The sequence below is a fragment of the Eschrichtius robustus genome, chromosome 7, assembly GCF_028021215.1.
Source record: "Eschrichtius robustus isolate mEscRob2 chromosome 7, mEscRob2.pri, whole genome shotgun sequence".
Classification (NCBI taxonomy): Eukaryota; Metazoa; Chordata; class Mammalia; order Artiodactyla; family Eschrichtiidae; genus Eschrichtius; species Eschrichtius robustus.
Window position 1 is genome coordinate 112656438 of NC_090830.1, and position 14591 is coordinate 112671028.

Below are 14591 nucleotides of genomic sequence, written 5' to 3' on the forward strand. Positions count from 1 at the left end.
ATCCCCTCACTTTCAGTCTGTATGTGTCCGTAGGTCTAAAGTGGGTCTCTTGTAGACAGCATATAAATGGGTCTTGTTTTTGTATCCATTCAGCGAGCCTGTGCCTTTTGGTTGGAGCAGTTAATCCATTCATGTTTAAGGTAATTATTGATATGTATGTTCCTATGACCATTTTCTTAATTGTTTTGGGTTTGTTTTTGTAGGTCCTTTTCTTCTCTTGTGTTTCCCACTTAGAGAAGTTCCTTTAGCATTTGTTGTAGAGCTGGTTTGGTGGTGCTGAATTCTCTTAGCTTTTGCTTGTCTGTAAAGCTTTTGATTTCTCCATCAAATCTGAATGAGATCCTTGCTGAGTAGAGTAATCTTGGTTGTAGGTTCTTACCTTTCATTGCTTTAAATATATCCTGCCACTCCCTTCTGGCTTGTAGACTTTCTGCTGACAAATCAGCTGTTAACTTTATGTGAGTTCCCTTGTATGTTATTGGTCGTTTTCCCTTCTTGCTTTCATAATTTTTCCTTGTCTTTAATTTTTGTCAGTTTGATTACTATGTGTCTCGGTGTGTTTCTCCTTGGGTTTATCCTGTATGGGACTCTCTGCGCTTCCTGGACTTGGGTGGCTACTTCCTTTCCCATGTTAGGGACATTTTCGACTATAATCTCTTCAAATATTTTCTCGGGTCCTTTCTCTCTCCTCCTTCTGGGACCTCTATAATGCAAATGTTGTTGTGTTTAATGTTGTCCCAAAGGTCTGTTAGGCTGTCTTCATTTCTTTTCATTCTTTTTTCTTTATTCTCTTCCGCAGCAGTGAATTCCACCATTCTGTCTTCCAGGTCACTTATCCGTTCTTCTGCCTCAGTTATTCTGCTATTGATTCCTTCTAGTGTAGTTTTCATTTCAGTTATTGTATTGGTCATCTATGTTTGTTTGTTCTTTAATTCTTCTAGGTCTTTGTTAATCATTTCTTGCATCTTCTCAATCTTTGCCTCCATTCTTATTCCGAGGTCCTGGATCATCTTCACTCTCATTATTCTGAATTCTTTTTCTGGAAGGTTGCCTATCTCCACTTCATTTAGTTGTTTTTCTGGGTTTTTTTCTTGTTCCTTCATCTGGTATATAGCCCTCTGCCTTTTCATCTTGTCTATCTTTCTGTGAATGTGGTTTTTGTTCCACAGGTTTTTGTTCCACAGGCTTTGTTTGTAGTTTTTCTTGCTTCTGCTGTCTGCCCTCTGGTGGTTGAGGCTATCTAAGAGGCTTGATGGGAGGCTCTGGTTGTGGGTAGAGCTGACTGTTGCTGTGGCGGTCAGAGCTCAGTAAAACTTTAATCCAGGGCTTCCCTGGTGGCGCAGTGGTTGAGAATCTGCCTGCCAATGCAGGGGACACCGGTTCGAGTCCTGGTCTGGGAAGATCCCACATGCCACGGAGCAACTGGGCCCGTGAGCCACAATTACTGAGCCTGCACGTCTGGAGCCTGTGCTCCGCAACAAGAGAGGCCGCGATAGTGAGAGGCCCGCGCACCGCGATGGAGAGTGGCCCCCACTTGCCACAACTAGAGAAAGCCCTCGCACAGAAACGAAGACCCAACACAGCCATAAATAAAATAAATAAATAAAATTTGAAAAAAGAAAATGCTCCCTATTTAAAAAAAAAAAAAAAAAAACTTTAATCCACTTGACTGTTGATGGGTGGGGCTGGGTTCCCTCCCTGTTGGTTGTTTTGCCTGAGGCAACCCAACACTGGAGCCTACCTGGGCTCTTTGGTGGGGCTAATGACAGACTCTGGGAGGGCTCACGCCAAGGAGTACTTCCCAGAACTTCTGCTGCCAGTGTCCTTGTCCCCAAGGTGAAACAGAGCCACCCCCTGCCTCTGCAGGAGACCTTCCAACACTAGCAGGTACGTCTGGTTCAGTCTCCCCCAGGGTCACTGCTCCTTCCCCTGGGTCCCGATGCGCACACTATTTTGTGTGCGCCCTCCAAGAGTGGAGTCTCTGTTTCCCCCAGTCCTGTCGAAGTCCTGCAATCAATTCCCACTAGGCTTCAAAGTCTGATTCTGTATGAATTCCTCCTCCCGTTGCCGGACCCCCAGGTTGGGAAGCCTGACGTGGGGCTCAGAACCTTCACTCCAGTGGGTGGACTTCTGTGGTATAAGTGTTCGCCAGTCTGTGAGTCACCCACCCACCAGTTATGGGATTTGATTTTACTCTGATTGCGCCCCTTCTGCCGTCTCATTGTGGCTTCTCCTTTGTCTTTGGATGTGGGGTATCTTTTTTGGTGAGTTCCAGTGTCTTCCTGTCGATGCTTGTCCAGCAGCTAGTTGTGATTCTGGTGTTCTCACAAGAGGGCGTGAGAGCACATCCTTCTACTCCGCCATCTTGGTTCCTCTCTCCTGCTTCTCCTTCATTTTGATTAATCACTCGAGACTTCATTTTTAACAAGCTGGAGATACAGTATAAATGATCCATGGACCCCACTTTGAAAAGCCCTGCTTCGCCTTCACTCCATGGCCAGTTTCATTCAAAACCAGGAGTTCAGTGATACCCTCTACCTTGAACCTCTACTGACAGCCTGATTTCTGGACAACTGGTTATTGGATCCTCTGACCTGGAAGTTCCACTGGCACCTTGCATTCATAGGACCCAAAATGAACTCATCTCCCTTCTCACCTCACTATTCAAATGTATTCGTCTCCCATTATTTCCCATCTTTGTGAGTGAATGCATTATCTACCTTTCCCTCGTGGTCCAGGACTCTGTGCTTCCACTGCAGGGGCCACAGGTTTGATCCCTGGTCAGGGAATTAAGATCTTGGAAGCTGTGCGGCATGGCCAAAAAAAGCAAAAACAAAAACCAAAAAAAAACTTCATTAAAAAAAATAAAGGTGATTGGTTGAAGATGGCGGAGTAGAAGGACATGCGCTCACTCCCTCTTGCGAGAGCACCGGAATCACAACTAACTGTTGAATAATCATCGACAGGAAGACACTGAAACTCACCAAAAAAGATACCCCACATCCAAAGACAAAGGAGAAGCCGCAATGAGACGGTAGGAGGGGCGCAATCACAATAAAATCAAATCCCATAACTGGTGGGTGGGTGACTCACAAACTGGAGAACAATTATACCACAGAAGTCCGCCCACTGGAGTGAAGGTTCTGAGCCCCATGTGAGGCTTTCCAACCTGGGGGTCCAGCAATGGGAGGAGGAATTTCTAGAGAATCCGACTTTGAAGGCTAGTGGGATTTGATTGCACGACTTTGACAGGACTGGGGGAAACAGAGACTCCACTCTTGGAGGGCACACACAAAGTAGTGTGTGCATCAGGACTCAGGAAGGAGCAGTGACCCCATAGGAGACTGAACTAGACCTACCTGGTAATGTTGGAGGGTCTCCTGCAGAGGCGGGGGATGACTGTGGCTCACCGTGGGGACAAGGACACTGGCAGCAGAAGTTCTGGGAAGTACTCCTTGGTGTGAGCTCTCCCAGAGTCTGCCATTAGCCCAACCAAAGAGCCTGGGTAGGCTCCAGTGCTGGGTCGCCTCAGGCCAAACAACCAACAGGGAGGGAACCCAGCCCCACCCATCAGCAGACGAGTGGATTAAAGTTTTACTGAGCTCTGCCCACCAGAGCAACACCCAGCTCTACCCACCACCAGTCCCTCTCATCAGGAAGCTTGCACAAGCCTCTTGGATAGCCTCATCCACCAGAGGGCAGACAGCAGAAGCAAGAAGAACAATGCTGCAGCCTGTGGAATGAAAACCACATTCACAGAAAGACAGACAAAATGAAAAGGCAGAGGACTATGTACCAGATGAAGGAACAAGAAAAAACCCCAGAAAAACAACTAAATGAAGTGGAGATAGGCAACCTTCCAGAAAAAGAATTCAGAATAATGAGAGTGAAGATGATCCAGGACCTCGGAAAAAGAATGGAGGCAAAGATTGAGAAGATGCAAGAAATGTTTAACAAAGACCTAGAAGAATTAAAGAACAAGCACCTAGAAGAATTAAAAAACAAACAGGGATGAACAATACGATAACTGAAATGAAAACTACACTAGAAGGAATCAATAGCAGAATAACCGAGGCAGAAGAACGGATAAGTGACCTGGAAGACAGAATGGTGGAATTCACTGCTGTGGAAGAGAATAAAGAAAAAAGAATGAAAAGAAATGAAGACAGCCTAACAGACCTTTGGGACAACATTACACAACAACATTTGCATTATAGAGATCCCAGAAGGAGAAGAAAGAGAGAAAGGACCCGAGAAAATATTTGAAGAGATTATAGTCGAAAATGTCCCTAACATGGGAAAGGAAATAGCCACCCAAGTCCAGGAAGCACAGAGAGTCCCATACAGGATAAACCCAAGGAGAAACACGCCAAGACACATAGTAATCAAACTGACAAAAATTAAAGACAAGGAAAAATTATGAAAGCAAGAAGGGAAAAATGACCAATAACATACAAGGGAACTCACATAAAGTTAACAGCTGATTTGTCAGCAGAAAGTCTACAAGCCAGAAGGGAGTGGCAGGATATATTTAAAGCAATGAAAGGTAAGAACCTACAACCAAGATTACTCTACTTGGCAAGGATCTCATTCAGATTCAGCGGAGAAATCAAAAGCTTTACAGACAAGCAAAAGGTAAGAGAATTCAGCACCACCAAACCAGCTCTACAACAAATGCTAAAGGAACTTCGCTAAGTGGGAGATACAAGAGAAGAAAAAGACCTACAAAAACAAACCCAAAACAATTAAGAAAATGGTCATAGGAACATACATATCAATAATTACCTTAAACATGAATGGATTAACTGCTCCAACCAAAAGACACAGGCTCGCTGAATGGATACAAAAACAAGACCCATATATATGCTGTCTACAAGAGACCCACTTTAGACCTACGGACACATACAGACTGAAAGTGAGGGGATGGAAAAAGATATTCCATGCAAATGGAAATCAAAAGAAAGCTGGGGTAGCTATACTCATATCAGATAAAATAGACTTTAAAATAAAGAATGTTACAAGAGACAAGGAAGGACAGTACATAATGATCAAGGGATCAATCCAAGAAGAAGATATAACAATTATAAATATATATGCACCCAACATAGGAGCACCTCAATACATAAGGCAACTGCTAACAGCTCTAAAAGAGAAAATCGACAGTAACACAATAATAGTGGGGAACTTTAACACCTCACTTACACCAATGGACAGATCATCCAAAATGAAAATAAATAAGGAAACAGAAGCTTTAAATGACACAATAGTCCAGATAGATTTAATAGATACTTATAGGACATTCCATCCAAAAACTGCAGATTACACTTTCTTCTCAAGTGCGCATGGAACATTCTCCAGGATAGATCACATCTTGGGTCACAAATCAAGCCTCAGTAAATTTAAGAAAATTGAAATCATATCAAGCATCTTTTCCGACCACAATGCTATGAGATTAGAAATCAATTACAGGGAAAAAACGTAAAAAACACAAACACATGGAGGCTAGACAATACGTTACTAAATAACCAAGACATCACTGAAGAAATCAAAGAGGAAATAAAAAAATACCTAGAGACAAATGACAATGAAAACACGAAGGTCCAAAACCTATGGGATGCATCAAAAGCAGTTCTAAGAGGGAAGTTTATAGCTATACAAGCCTACCTCAAGAAACAAGAAAAATCTCAAATAAACAATCTAACCTTACATCTAAGGGAACTAGAGAAAGAAGAACAAAAAACCCCAAAGTTAGCAGAAGGAAAGAAATCATAAAGATCAGAGCAGAAGTAAATGAAATAGAAACAATAGCAAAGATCAATAAAACTAAAAGCTGGTTCTTTGAGAAGTTAAACAAAATTGATAAACCATTAGCCAGACTCATCAAGAAAAAGAGGGAGAGGACTCAAATCAATAAAATTAGAAATGAAAAAGTTGAAGTTACAACAGACACCGAAGAAATACAAAGCATCCTAAGCGACTACTACAAGCAACTTTATGCCAATAAAATGGACAACCTGGAAGAAATGGACAAATTCTTAGAAAGGTATAACCTTCCAAGACTGAATCAGGAAGAAATAGAAAATATGAACAGACCAATCACAAGTAATGAAATTGAAACTGTGATTAAAAATCTTCCAACAAACAAAAGCCCAGGACCAGATGGCTTCACAGGTGAATTCTAGCAAACATTTAGAGAAGAGCTAACACCCATCCTTCTCAAACTCTTCCAACAAATTGCGGAGGAAGGAATGCGCTGAAACTCATTCTATGAGGCCACCACCATCACTCTGATACCAAAACCAGACAAAAAAAGAAAATTACAGACCAATATCACTGATGAATATAGATGCAAAAATCCTCAACAAAATACTAGCAAACAGAATCCAACAACACATTAAAAGGATCATACACCATGATCAAGAGGGACTTATCCCAGGGATGCAAGGATTCTTCAATATACGCAAATCAATGTGATACACCATATTAACAAATCGAAGAATAAAAACCATATGATCATCTCAATAGATGCAGAAAAAGCTTTTGACAAAATTCAACACCCACTTATGATAAAAACTCTCCAGAAAGTGGGCATAGAGGGAACCTACCTCAACATAATAAAGGCCATATACGACAAACCCACAGCAAACATCATTCTCAATGGTGAAAAACTGAAAGCATTTCCTCTAAGATCAGGAACGAGACAAGGATGTCCACTCTCACCGCTGTAATTCAACATAGTTTTGGAACTCCTAGCCACGGCAATCAGAGAAGAAACAGAAATAAAAAGAATACAAATTGGAAAAGAAGAAGTAAAACTGTCACTGTTTGCAGATGACATGATACTATACAAAGAGAATCCTAAAGATGCCACCAGAAAACTACTAGAGCTAATCAATGAATTTGGTAAAGTTGCAGGATACAAAATTAATGCACAGAAATCTCTTGCATTCCTGTACACTAATGATGAAAAATCTGAAAGAGAAATTAAGGAAACACTCTCATTTACCATTGCAACAAAAAGAATAAAATACCTAGGAATAAACCCACCTAGGGAGACAAAAGACCTGTGTGCAGAAAACTATAAGACACTGATAAAAGAAATTAAAGATGATACAAACAGATGGAGAGATATACGATGTTCTTGGATTGGAAGAATCAATATTGTGAAAATGACTATACTACCCAAAGCAATCTACAGATTCAATGCATTCCCTATCAAATTACCAATGACATTTTTTATGGAACTAGAACAAAAAATCTTAAAATTTATATGGAGACACAAAAGACCCCGAATAGCCAAAGCAGTCTTGAGGGAAAAAACGGAGCTGGAGGAATCAGACTCCCTGACTTCAGACTATACTACAAAGCTATAGTAATCAAGACAATATGGTACTGGCACAAAAACAGAAACATAGATCAATGGAACAGGATAGAAAGCCCAGAGGTAAACCCACGCACCTATGGTCAACTAATCTATAAGAAAGGAGTCAAGGATATACAATGGAGAAAAGACAGGCTCTTCAATAAGTGGTGCTGGGAAAACTGGACAGCTACATGTAAAAGAATGAAATTAGAATACTCCCTAACACCATACACAAAAATAAACTTAAAATGGATTACAGACCTAAATGTAAGACTGGACACTATAAAACTCTTAGAGGAAAACATAGGAAGAACACTCTATGACATAAATCACAGCAAGATCTTTTTTATCCACCTCCTAGAGTAATGGAAATAAAAACAAAAATAAACAAATGGTACTTAATGAAACTTCAAAGCTTTTGCATAGCAAAGGAAACCATAAACAAGACGAAAAGACAACCCTCAGAATGGGAGAAAATATTTGCAAACAAATCAATGGACAAAGGATTAATCTCCAAAATACATAAACAGCTCATGCAGCTCAATAGTAAAAAAACAAACAACCCAATGCAAAAATGGGCAGAAGACCTAAATAGACATTTCTCCAAAGAAGACATACAGACGGCCACGAAGCACATGAAAAGCTGCTCAACATCACTAATTATTAGAGAAATGCAAATCAAAACTGCGATTAGGTATCACCTCACACCAGTTAGAATGGGCATCATCAGAAAATCTACAAACAACAAATGCTGGAGAGGGTGTGGAGAAAAGGGAACCCTCTTGCACTGTTGGTGGGAATGTAAATTGATACAGCCACTATGGAGAACAATATGGAGGTTCCTTAAATAACTAAAAATAGAATTACCATATGACCCAGCAATCCCACTGCTGGGCATATACCCTGAGAAAACCATAATTCAAAAAGAGTCATGTACCCCAATGTTCATTGCAGCTCTATTTACAATAGCCAGGACATGGAAGCAACCTAAGTGTCCATTGACAGATGAATGGATAAAGATGTGGCACATATATACAATGGAATATTACTCAACCATAAAAAGAAATGAAATTGAGCTATTTGTAGTGAGGTGGATGGACCTAGAGTCTGTCATACAGAGTGAAGTAAGTCAGAAAAAGAAAAACAAATACCGTATGCTAACACATATATATGGCATCTAAAAAAAAAAAAAAAAAAAAGGTTCTGAACCTAGGGGCAGGACAGGAATAAAGACGCAGATGTAGAGAATGGACTTGAGGACACGGGGAGGGAGAAGGGTAAGCTGGGACAAAGTGAGAGAGTGGCATGGACTTATATATACTACCAAATGTAAAATAGATAGCTAGTGGGAAGCAGCCACATAGCACAGGGAGATCAGCTCAGTGCTTTGTGACCACCTAGAGGGGTGGGATAGAGAGGGAGGGAGGGAGTTGCAAGAGGGAGGAGATATGGGGATATATGTATATGTATAGCTGATTCACTTTGTTATAAAGCAGAACCTAACACACCATTGTAAAGCAATTATACTCCAATAAAGATGTTAAAAAAAAAAAAGACACATGCATCCCAAAGTTCATTGCAGCACTATTTACAATATCCAGGTCACAGAAGCAACCTAAATGCCCATTGACAGATGAATGGATAAGGAAGATGTGATACATATAAACAATGCAATATTACTCAGCCATAAAAAGGAATGAAATCGGGTCATTCGTAGAGACGTGGATGGATCTAGAGACTGTCATACAGAGTGAAGTAAGTCAGAAAGAGAAAAACGAATATCATATATTAATGCATATATGTGGAACCTAGAAAAATGGTACAGATGAACCGGTTTGCAGGGCAGAAATAGAGACACAGATGTAGAGAACAAACGTATGGACACCAAGGGGGGAAAGTGGCTGGGGGTGGGGGTGGGGGGGTGGTGAGATGAATTGGGAGATTGGGATTGACATATATATGCTAGTATGTATAAAATAGATAAGTAATAACCTGCTCTATTAAAAAAATAAATAAATTTTAAATGATAAAAAACTTAAAAATAAAGGAGAGAGAAGAGTCCAAGATGACCCCTAGATTTAAGCCTAGGTGTGCAACCTGTGCAGCCACACCGGGCCCCGCACTTAGAAGCGCCCTGCATTTGGTTGAGGTTCTGCTGCCGCCATCTTGACATTCTTAATAATTTTTGAACAAGGGGCTTGACATTTTTATTTTGCACCGAGCCCTGCAAATTATGTAGCCAATCCTGCCTAGGAACCTAGAGCCCGGTGGTGATTTTAATGGAAATAAGTCAGCAAAATGAACAGGCAGGTCTGGGAAAAAGATGAGCTGGGTTTCTACACCTGAGTGTGAGCTGTCTGTAACTCAAGTCACCAAGTGGAGAAGTCCAATGGGCAGCTGCAAATGTGAGCAAGAATAGAGAAGACAGGTCAATATAGAAGGTAAGTAATGTGGGGTCATCCAAATAGAAGTAACAGGTAAAGCCCTAAGAGGGAATTAAATAGCCAGGAAGGAGAGTATAGAGTGAGAAAGAGATGGGACAGGACTTTAAGAAACAACAGCATTGGGACTTCCCTGGTGGTCTAGTGGTTAAGACTCCGTGCTCCCAATGCAGGGGGCATGGGTTTGATCCCTGGTCAGGGACCTAGATCTTGCATACCGCCACTAAAAGATCCCGCATGCCACAACAAAAAGATCCCGCATACCGCAACGAAGAACCTGCATGCTGCAACTAAGACCCAGCACAGCCAAATAAATAAATATTTTTTAAAAAAGAAAGAAAGAAACAACATCATTAAAGAGGTGGGAAGTATGAGAAGAAGCAGCAGTAAAGGCACAGCAGAAATCTAGAAGCCAAACCAAGTCAGTAAAAATACTGGGGAAAGGAGACGAATTTGATAGGGACATGCCGGACCTTAGGGTAGGGAAGGTAGAAGCAGAGAAGCCAATTAGTGACAGAACACATAGCAAAGACTGAAATCCAAGGAATTTCAATACATTCATTTTAGTTTTGAACATTTACTGATTATAAAAATAATATAAAAATCACCCATTATTTCACTATTCAGACAAACTCTATTAGCATTTTGGTGTGTTTCCTTCCAATACTGGTTCTCAACATAGTTTTCTTCCATATTTTTTCTCTACAAAAAGTTTGCAAATATTCTTTCCATCTACATTTCTTCTACAAATTTGAGACCATATTACACGTACATTCTATATCCTACATTTTTTTTACTTAACATTATATCTGATCATTTCCTATATTAAAAGCATAATTCCCTGGGTGCATAGCATTAAAAAATGTTATGAGATCAATTTTAAAGTATCATGAAAAAAAACCTTAAATGCTTCTAATTCTTTCCTATAATCTCACCCATCCCATCAAATGATTTCATATTTTAGTGTTTCTTTTTGACTTCAATCTTTAAGGACATCATCATTTTTAGATAACTGAAGTAATAGGATAGATAGTTCTTTTTAAAAATTTTTTTTTTCTTATTTAGCAGATACCAGTTTATTTGACATAGTGCATGATCCAAAGCATCTGATACTCCACAGCCAATAAGATTTCCTGCTTCCCTATTACAAAACATTGGGTACCTTGAAAACAGTTAATTCAAGGTTCTTGTTACTTTTCTCCTACATCTGGAATTAAACAGGTTTCTCCGTGTAGCACACGTTTCACATTCACCAAAGGCTTTGGGGACGGGGGAAATGGGGCTTGTAACTGCCCCCCTGAACCACAGGCATTTAATGTTAAAGGATAAAGCACAGTAGAGTCACCCTGCAGACATTCCTGTGTGTTCAGATTGCTGAACTTGAGCATACCATCACTGACCCAAGTGGGAATCATCATAACAATGTAAAAGACACTGATTTCAAAAAAAAAAAAAAAAAAAGACACTGATTTCCTTGACAAAAAGAAATGCAGTATGAATATAAAGACTCATCACCACCACCACCCCCATCCTTTTCTGAAAATAATACATAAGAGAACAGTTATTGTACATGGTTAGTATCACCCAAGGTTCACACATGGAAAAAAATAGGTAAAAAATAATCAGTCATAAATTCTCACTATGAAATCACAACAGAATCTGATATATTCAGAGAATCTGTGAGTGGGAGAGAGCCTCAGAAATCATGTTGTGTATCCCCTCACTGGACAGATGAGGTCACTGAGGCCCAGGAAGGTCAAGTGTGGGACTCTGGGGTCTAACCGCAGGGGAAGAAGGCAGGCCTCCTGAAGCCTAGCTCAGGGTGCCCTCCACTTCCTTCCTCTTTTAAAGCCTCTCAAAGGTAAAACATGAAATACACCACACGATAAATCACACATGCTGATGCAAGTCAGCGATTTGGTCTGGCAATGGCGTTCCTTTGGCCATCGGGCAGGCATGTAACCCACCTCGGGGCGGGAATTCTTCACACGAGATTGTTCAGCGTTCTGATGGAAGCCGTGTGCAGGTTACACACGACTTCTCGGATTCGGGAAGGCTCTTCTTGGCTCTTAGCCGGTGGTGGGCAGGCGGTCGGCTGCACAGCGGAATCTCGGATTCCGAGCGGAGCTGTTGGGTGTGTTCTGGCTTCGAGCAGCACAGCGACACCTATAGGCAGTAGGATTTATGGCGCACGTAGGATCCACCTTTCTTCAACCGGTCTTTCCCAGAAGGGGAAAAAGCCTTTTGGGTTAATCGTTTCTTCAACAGAATGGTGAACGGTCCACCAGTCTGAAGTCCACTCTCAGTCGTCCCTACTATATTGCATAAGCCATAACCATTGGGAGGAAAGGCGTCAACAGGCGCGGTTCCTCGGAAAGCCGTCCGCTCCGGTGTTGGTCACAGGAAACTCACCCTGCCAAAAACTGGTATAATGTTGGCTTTTCGGCTGCAGTTTGTTGCCTCAGGGGAAAAGTCTATTTTGCAGGCCTCGTCGACAGCTGTATTCTCACTCAGCTTCCATGGGCAACCGCTTCCCCATCCACGTGCAGTAGGAGACGTGATGATCTGGCCCGTGTAGAGCACTAGAGTTGGGCCCTTCTGGGTGTCTCCAGTTAGTGCCTTTAACAGGTAACCACTAGGGAGCAGCTGCAGCTGCCTGCTGGATATCAGACTTCACTTGCTCACTCAACATTTCTTCAAAGACAAAGGAGTCACCAAACTTCTCAGCCTCTGTCAGATAGCCAGTTGAGTTCACAAATTCTCAAATTCAGCATTACTGACTTCATAGGCATCCATGTAAAAGACATCAATAGCAACTCTCCTAGCAAGTGCTTCCCCATCCTACTTTATCTGAGGATCATTGGTGCCCACTGTAAATACTCCGGCAGGGATGGGGATCACCTTGGTGGGTAGGAACGGCGGCTCTCCGGGGACCGAGCCCCGGGCATTCGCCTCCCGGTGCGCGGCCGCTGAGCTGCCATGGGCCCCGGGCCGCTGGGGAGTGCCAGAACCCCAGGAGCCTGCAGCCTCTCCCCGGCCTCTTCGCCCTCCTCCCCCACGCGCCGCCCGGCCCAAGAGCAGCGGCAGGAGGACGAGCTAGATACAGTTTTAAATATTGTTTTTCTTTCACGTTATTTTCCAAACATGGTTTCACGTTTCTCCATGTTCTGGTAGCTGCAAGCTGTTTTGAAATCTTAGTATGTAATGTAGTATTTAATAATTTAAGCATTCATTAGTGGATTGTTTGCAGCTCTTTTAAGTCCCAATGACGTAAGTATTTTAGTACACATAGATATTTTTTTCTTTTGTTCTATTTCACCAGGTTTTAAATTCCTAGGTGAGAGACTGGGTCAAAGCAAGCTAGTTGGCTCTTGCTAAGTGTTACCTAAGTGTGCCTCTAGAAGGATTATGGCAGTTTACCTCGCCACTAGCCAGGTGTGAATGTATCTGTTACCCAAAGCTTGGACCAGCGCTGGGTATTTAATTTTTACTCGGTTTAATGGCTGTTAATTGGAACCATACTATGCTTACAGTCTTTAATTTGCATTTCCCTAATTACTAAAGAGGTTGAGTCTTTTTTTAAATACACGTGTTTATTGTTTGTTTTTCCTCTTAGGTGCCTACTCAATTCAAAGCAACAGACATATTTTGAGTTGCCCGCTCTGTGCCAAGAGCTGTGTGCATTCCTCAGAGGGGGAGTGACCTAACAAAAACGACCCTTTGAGATAGGGTGTGGGAGCCAGGATAGTATAGGAAATATATGGTTAACTGTACTCCCTCGGTAGAAGCACAATCCTGGCAGGCTGTTTGGGCAAAGTCCTGTGGGTGGAAGACAAAGAAGAGAAGGGTTGACCCTGTCTGAAAAAGATTAGGCTTTTGCAGGGTAAGTGACTTCAGAGCTAGGGTGGAACAATAAGATTTGTCCAGGTGAGAAAATGATGTGTGCGGAGAGGGAACAATATGGAGAGAGGTAAAGGAGCTGAAAAGTCTGAAAATATGGTGCTGTGTTATGGGGTTGCAACTCTTCCATTATAGCTAAAATGTGGAACGCTTGGGCTGAAGGATGGTGGGACATTGGCTAGAAAGGAAGAGTCAGGGCTAACCTCAGGAATCTGACTTTGTCCTGAAGATTTTTTTGTTCTTAAAGAAGAATGACATGATCTAATGTATGTTTTAGAAAGACCTTTCTGGTAGCTAATGAGAGGTAGCCATATTCCTTGCATTTATGGAGCTCAAGGACTAGTAGGGGAAACAAGTATTAATCAAGAAATCATCATTATAAACTCTCATTGAACGAAAGAAATGCCATGCTATGAGAGCAATTTATATATAGCAGGGGTAGCAGACCAAGTCCAAATGTCAGGGAAGGTTTCCCCTAGGAAATAATTTCTGGAGGTTTTTCTTCTTCTTCCCTTCTTACACACACCCCTCCCTCAAGCCTCACCATTCAACTTCACAGGGAAAGGCAATGTAAAATATCTTTATTTGAGAGAAACCCAGGACTGTGTATACATACTCATGCATTTGTAAACCTCCCCAAATGATTCACCCTGAGATTTCCATGTGTCTAGTCCATAATGTCCTTTCATTGATATTATCTGACTTGTATACTGACCCCAACCTTGTGAGGTAGGCAGGCAAGTATGACTGTCTACATTTTATTGAAGAATCTGAGTCTCAGAGAGGTTAGGTAATTTGCCTAAAATCGCATGACTAATGGTAGAGCTGACATTTGAATCCAGGTCTTGTAACACCTAGGTGGAATTATTTTTTTTTAAGCTGTTTTG

The 14591-nt window shown here is 41.6% G+C and overlaps 1 pseudogene; it reads right to left on the reverse strand.

The window, feature by feature from the left end:
* Positions 1 to 11873: 11873 nt before the first annotated feature.
* Positions 11874 to 12968, reverse strand: LOC137767190 (formylglycine-generating enzyme pseudogene; annotated as a pseudogene).
* Between the last annotated feature and the right edge of the window lie 1623 nt (positions 12969 to 14591).